The sequence below is a fragment of the Cyprinodon variegatus genome, unplaced genomic scaffold, assembly GCF_000732505.1.
Source record: "Cyprinodon variegatus isolate N-32 unplaced genomic scaffold, C_variegatus-1.0 Scaffold272, whole genome shotgun sequence".
NCBI classification, from domain to species: domain Eukaryota; kingdom Metazoa; phylum Chordata; class Actinopteri; order Cyprinodontiformes; family Cyprinodontidae; genus Cyprinodon; species Cyprinodon variegatus.
This window is the reverse complement of record NW_015150725.1, coordinates 910,788-917,769: the sequence shown is the minus strand read 5'-3', so window position 1 is coordinate 917,769 and position 6,982 is coordinate 910,788. Positions and strand designations below refer to the sequence as shown.

At 39.3% G+C, this 6,982-nt stretch overlaps 1 long non-coding RNA gene across 1 annotated transcript in view; it reads right to left on the bottom strand.

The window, feature by feature from the left end:
- Positions 1–5,439, bottom strand: part of LOC107089931 — a 9,976-nt gene extending 4,537 nt beyond the window's left edge. The window contains exons 1-2 of the long non-coding RNA XR_001481455.1: positions 5,339–5,439; positions 456–514 (exon numbers count right to left, since the gene is read on the bottom strand). This is a non-coding gene — a long non-coding RNA (uncharacterized LOC107089931). The remainder of the gene's footprint in view (positions 1–455; positions 515–5,338) is intronic.
- Between the last annotated feature and the right edge of the window lie 1,543 nt (positions 5,440–6,982).

Sequence of the window (6,982 nt, the reverse complement as noted above, 5' to 3'; positions counted from 1 at the left end):
CCTCTCGCCCATAGATTGCTCACCGCAACCCTGACAGGACTATTGGGAGAAGATGGATGGATCCTGATGTGCTGAATTTTCTTTTTTAAAATAGTTCCAAATGTATAACACCCCCCCAATGACATAAAATCTTTCCTGGGAGGTTATTACATATTTTATGCACTCTACCTTAATAAACTCTGGTTCCAGGTAAGAATATGACAAAAACTACATTATATTCTCATTAAAACAAGACCCTGAGGCTAAAGGTGGAACCTAATCAGCGGCTCTTCTGAACTGACCAATTAAATGTCCTAAAATGTCTGAAGTGTTACAGCAGGAAAGTCAATCTTTACCAGGAGCTGGAAGAACTGAAAGTCTTTGAGTTTCACCATCTGGTTTTAGAAATTCAAATATAAGAATATCAGAAGACACAACAGAACAACAAAAGGGGTTAAAGTCTAGGGAACAAGTACCTGTGTTTTGTTGTGTGAGATGTGAGAAAAAAGAAGAGGCATCACATTCACAATCCCCCCTGTTGAGACAAAAACGAAGCAAGAGGTTAATTCCTGTCATCTATACAGTCTGATCTATTTGTGTTATTTTGGTGGAAAATAAGCTTTGACCTAACAATATTGAATATGGCCTCTTTCAATTTTTCTTGAACAACCATCATAGAGAAAGATTTAGGTGCTTCATTGAAAGCCTGTTTTTTCTACCAGCTTTCTGTCATCAGTGTTTGTTAAATATAACAATAAGGAGCAGAGGCCATGTGACGCCGCCTGCGTGTGTGAGAGCAGGCAGTGGAGATCTGGCTGTTTTTATTTCAAAACAAAGAAAAAAATGGTGACTTGCTCGTCATTTAAGATCTAAAACAAGCACATCTATGAAATGGTTAACATTTGTCACCAAGATAGCAGCTTCTGAGGTGTATTCCCTGTAGAATATAGATCTGCTTCTAACGCAGAGATTTCTAAACACTGCCAACATTTTCATGACAGACACTGGTAATGCGTATTTAAATGGAGCACCTTTGCAGTGCTCTGTTTAACAGTTAGCTTGGGTTTTTCTTGATAAGGTTCTGTCAAGTTATTGGAGGTAATAGCTCCCTAAATGTAATAGAGATGCGTTATCAGAGGAAGCTCGTCAAACAGTAAATACGACCTCAGTTGTTGAAGATAACAGATGAAGACGACAGCCTTTGTTTTGGCTGACTATCGACCTTTGAGAGAGATAAATTGTCATCGTGATCACTGAGTCTGGGAGCTATAAATCTAGTAGCCCCTCCCTCCTGCCATCTTCCAGCAGTGACGTCACGGTGCGGTAAGCCTAGCGCCATTCTCCCCGCTTTCCAAGCTAAATCAATGGGAACTACTAGACACATCTGCAATCAACAACAATTATTGAAGATTTCCAGAGGACTTCACCATTGAAATTCACCAGAGCTATAGTGAAACTGACAATGCCCACGTGCATGGCAGCTGGATGCTGGAATACATCGGGTAAAAGTGAAAAAAAGAGTTATTCCACCTTTCTGATTCCTGATCCTCCACGGACGGGTTGGTCGTTGGATCGCCAACTTGAAGAGGGAGGATTTGCCATCGAACTTCTGGCCAGAGAAAAAACCCGTAATATGTAGCCAACATTTGGAAGAAGAATGTTTTCAAGATGACTTGGATAATAGCGCGTTGTGACAAACACCAGATACAGCACTGGGACTTGATCAACAGCCGATACCGCACCGTGACAATGTCACTAACCAGTAGGTGGCAGTAGTGTTCTTTGACAAACATGGATGCCTCCAGTAAAGCACATTCACATGAAAATTACTCTGAATTAAAAACACTGATCATTTATTGAACAGGATGGAATCATTTCAGATTTAAAGAACTTTCAGATGTTTGGATTCTGAATATGAGCGACTTTTCCTTTTAAAGAGATCAAAATTGAAATTGTAAAGTGGAATTATTCATCTTAGTGTTTTTTACTCCATCAGAGGTGAATACACAGTGAAGAGGCACTACAGCTGATGAATACAATCATTCTTACACCTTTTGAAACTCACAGCCTTGAAGCAGATTTTACCACCTTGTTTAAAAAGCTCTTCTGTGTTAAACTTGTTCCTTTATGAGTCTGATGTCACGCTGTGATCCTAAATGTTTTCTTTAGCTGTGGGCAGAAAATCATCATAACAGAAATAAAGACGTGAAAACCTTCTGTGCCTAATTAATCTTTATACGTTTCACTTGGTGAATGGACTTACTAAAATAAATGAACTTTCCAATAATACTATATTAAATTAGGTTTGGGGATACCTGATATTAAAACTGTTTACTCATAGAAACAAGAAAGAAAACAGTTTACCCAGAAATAATCTAAATTTGATCTAAAAATGAGAAGGAATTTCTAAAAATAACCTTATTTTCCCATCAATTTAATAGGAAATTCAAATTATCTGCCAATTTATTGAGATTAAATGCCCCTAAAATAAGATAATTATTTACACGGCACCTGAAATGAGATAATACAGATTTATTTTTCTTATTCTAAGCTAAACAATCTTATTCTACTGGCAGATCATTTTACCAACCAGCTGAAAGTAATTGCAAATACACTCCTAGAAAATATGACTTGTTTTTAGATAACTTTTAGCAGAATAGCATTTAGCCTAAACATCTCATATTCACACTGCATCGTAAAACTGTTCAGCTTAATAATAAACACAGATCGTCACCAAACTGTTCTGGAATTGTTGGAAAACGTGAATTTTTATTTTTTAAATGCTTCTTTTCCTTCATGACCAGCTGACAGCCTTGTCCTATATGTCATATAGATATATATTAAAGATTTTATTGATCAGTCCATGTATGGATGAGAAATCTAATAAAAATTTAAATGAAATGTTTGGTAAAACGATGCCGCCCACATTTTTTGGGTCCCTGTGCTGCAGATCAGCGTATAAATCCAAACCAATGTGACTTCATTTCTTATAGAGAGAATGATTTTTATTAGCGGAAAATAAAATAAATTTGCGATGTCTTTGGATGTCTTTTAAAATCTGAGTTTTAAGTGCAATAAGGGCATTAACAGACGCTGATGAGAGGATGCTCAGAGGACAGGCTGACTGCAGGTGACAGGAAACCAAATGTGAGGTGTTCCTGCAGCTGGAGGCGCTCCTTAACAAAACCCTTTCATCATAAAAGTGATGAAGCCACCACTTGTTCCAAGGCAGAAAGGAAAATTAAGGTGCGGTTAATCAACTCGTGCCATTTAGGGGGAAATTGGGGGTGGAGGTGCACCTACACCTACCCAACACTGCAGGGGCACAGTTTAGAAAAATGGAAATAAGAGGAGACTTTATTTCACTTAAATATCAAGGCGTATGATTTTTGTCTGCAACTATGTTTTGTAAAAAAATGTTTTAAATTTCCCAGAAAAAAATGATTATCCGATCTATCTTCAAGCATCACATGACAACCATCACCAAGACTAAAGCGGTTTTACTGCCTTTGCTTATTAACACGGACGCCACAGTGACTGCTGCAGCGTAACGTCCTCTCTCACCACATCAGCAGGGTTGCCAGATGTCACCGTCTCACGTTCTCCAGCCCAAAAATGTTCATAAACCGCCTGGATATTCGAAATCTCGCCCAATCTGAACCAAAGTCTACTGATCTCTCAGACCATTAATCTAAAGAAAAACATTTTTCACCCACAGACGGCCGTCCTAAACTGCCAGACTTGGAAACATCCCAACCTGGCAACAATGCATGTAAGACGGGAAACGTCAGCCTTTAGATGCTAAACAAAATATTCAAACATAAATTTGCCAAATATAAGAGGAGCATCATAGTTTGGTTTAAAGAAAGCATTTTAGTTTTATTATAATTTAGTTTATTTCAAGGGTTTAACAGTTTGGAGAAATAGAAAATGACAGCATATGCTAACCGCCACCAGGATGAGCATGAAGGAAGGGCTACATGTGCTGCATGCATCATTTAGGGAGTTAATATTGGATTACTGCTTCAGCTCCTTTAGTTATTTACTGTCACAGGTAGGAGCTTCAGCCGGAGAGGAAGTGCTGGGGCCGGTTTAATTTAAGGAGGGCCGACCCTCGCAATCTGAAATTAGGACCAGTCCACTGGGCTCAATATCACAGCATCCGCTGCAGATCCACCAGGTTCTGCAACAGCTTCTTCCCCACTGCCATCAGACTGTTGAACCTTTGATCCACAAACCGAACTCTGCACCTATTGCACATTATCGGGCATCAATGCTGCTGAACGTTTAACTTTTAGCCCTTTAATTGTTCATCTCATTTCTATTTTCAATAACGCATTTTTTGCACAAATGCCTATTTGCACTGAACCACTGCATTTTGCACAGTCTCTTATCCTCTGCACTGTTCACACTTTGACCACTGCTGCACTTTTTGTATAACTTGTGCCATTTGAAATATCAATGCAACGTTCATAAGCTGTATGTAACGCAATTTTGTTCTGTATGCACCCTGTGCATACAAAATGACAAATAAAGAAGTCTAAGTCTAAGTCTAAGATTACCAGTCCGAGGCTGGCCTTGGACAGATGACCTGCCTGTTCCTACTGTCAGTGATCGTGTTTCTTTTGTTTGTTTTTTCCAGCTACGTACACTGTCACAAGTGCAGAGCAACGTAATTCACTCTCCCCATCTGCTCCACTGCTCCCCCTCCCCTTGGGGAGGCTGCCATTGTGCGGCACCCAGGGAGCAGTGTGGGGTGAAGGGTCTTTGCTCAGCGATGCAGAGTGGAAGTCTGTGGGAGTGGGACTTGAACTCAGAACCTCTGGGACCAACACTCCCCCTCCAACCCACAGTGATTCATGTCTGCAGTGTTTTGGAGGGTCACATGAGGACCCTTTAGAAATGACGCAGCCGTTATTACCCGGCTGCCATGTTCTTATGTGAATGAAACAATCATAAGGATATATGAGTGAAAAACATCTTTTTCTTTTTCCAGTCCTGTTTCATTTCCTGCAGATTTTCCATTTGTTTTTTTTTTTGGGTGGGATTTTCTTGCCTTGCTATCCTTCTTGTCACCAAAACATTCACCATCATTCCCAGAAGCCAAACACCTGTTAGTTGCTGGGCACTGAAAGGATCTGCAAATATCTGCACAAAATTCCTCCAGTGTGTCTTTATGTCTGCTATTCCAGTAATCTTCAAGAGATTTTTCACTGCGGGGTTGGATTCCTCTCAGCCTTTAGTATTTAGTCACCAAAAAAAAGAGAGAGAGGCAGGAAAAAAGGAAGATGGGGGGGTAGAGGCAGAAAGGAAGCGGTTAGAAAGAAAAGGAGTGATCCTGAACAAAGCTGAGCCTCACCTAGAGCCACGGTGCCCATTAGGAAAGGTTTCCCCATCTGACTGAAGTCACTGCTGCTCTGCAGGCCGACCTCAGAGCCCACTGCAAATGTCACCACCACCTGAGACACACAGACATAATGCAGGGCGGTGAGCAAAAAACCAAACATGCCCTGAGCCGTCTAGCTCAGAGGAATTCAGATGGTTTCTAATAAACCTACAGAAATAATATCAGCAAACAGTTTCCTGTTTTTCTTTAAGGTGTTTTTGCTTTTGTTTGAACACAGATACTAAAAAAGATGATTTTAGAACAGTTTATAGAAACGCAGGAAGGGTTCCCAGCTCACAGATCTATCAACACAAAAAATATCAACAAATCTGTATTTACTTCCTTTAACTGACTTAAATGCTTTGTTCCTTTTGTGCATCTGCATTTAAAATAAAACTAGCATTAATTCGGCATTTGAAAATGACATGTGAAGCCATGTAACGTGTCACGCATGTGATTTACAAGCAAATCCACATTACATTCAGGTTAAAAACACACAGGATTTACAAAAATCACATGTACCTTTGGTTCCACATGTGAAGATTCCCATCTGAAGCTGATTTGATTCACATTTTCTTCTTTAAAACACTAAATTCACAGATAAACATGGGTTTCACATGTGACAAATGGGTTTTTCTGTAAGGTTTTTTGATTAATGTGAAAAAGGTATTACACAGAGCCCGATCTATTCACATGAAAATTAGTTTTAACATGTAGTGAACAAATATGCAATCACAAGTTCCACCTGTGATTAAAAACTGACTAGAACATGACATACATGAACAAAATGCTCAATCATTTGTGGAAAATGAGACCCATGTAGAAGATGAGTCTCATGTGAAGACATGTGACAGTCATGGGATTTATCTGCCTTTATTTTCTTTAATCCCCAGTCGGCCTCAGCAGATGGTCGCTCACACAGCCTGGTTAAAAATAAGTTTATCCTCTCCACTGTCGCTACAAGCATGCTCTGTGTGAGGGATTGCTGTAAACAACATAATAAAAGTGAATATTATCTACTTTCTCTAGCAGCTCATCCAGGAGGATCTACTACTGTTCAAAGATCAGATGTTTTTTTTTCTTTAGATCCAAAACTTTGAACCTTTAATCCAGTCTAACCAGATAAGCCCAACTGGAAGATCTGGTTGAATCGTCTCTGTAAAGTTTCTTGAGATAACATGTTGGTGCTATATAAATACTCTAAATAATTGAATTTTAATCCAGTGCAACTAATTACCTGATGAAATAAATAAATATCCCCATGTTTTGCTTTATAAAGCAGCAAATAAAGGTACAAAGGCAAATACACCAAAGCAGCACAGCAAACCAGTACAGGAAGCATGCAGAGGAAGGAGTTCTGGACACGTTTGGCTTCTTTATCAACATTAAGCCACCGTTTCCATGGTGAAACCTGGTGATGGCAGCATTTCTTCACCACAAACTAGAGAGCATTAGAGGAAGATGAATGAACTTGTTAAGAAGCCAAACTGGCAAAACCTGTCATAGAAAGAAAAGACCAGAGACCAGGAAAACGACCTTTTTGATTCACTAACAGGCTTTGGATCAACCTACCGTAGGTTTACTTAATAGAAATATGATCTATATATAAATATATAT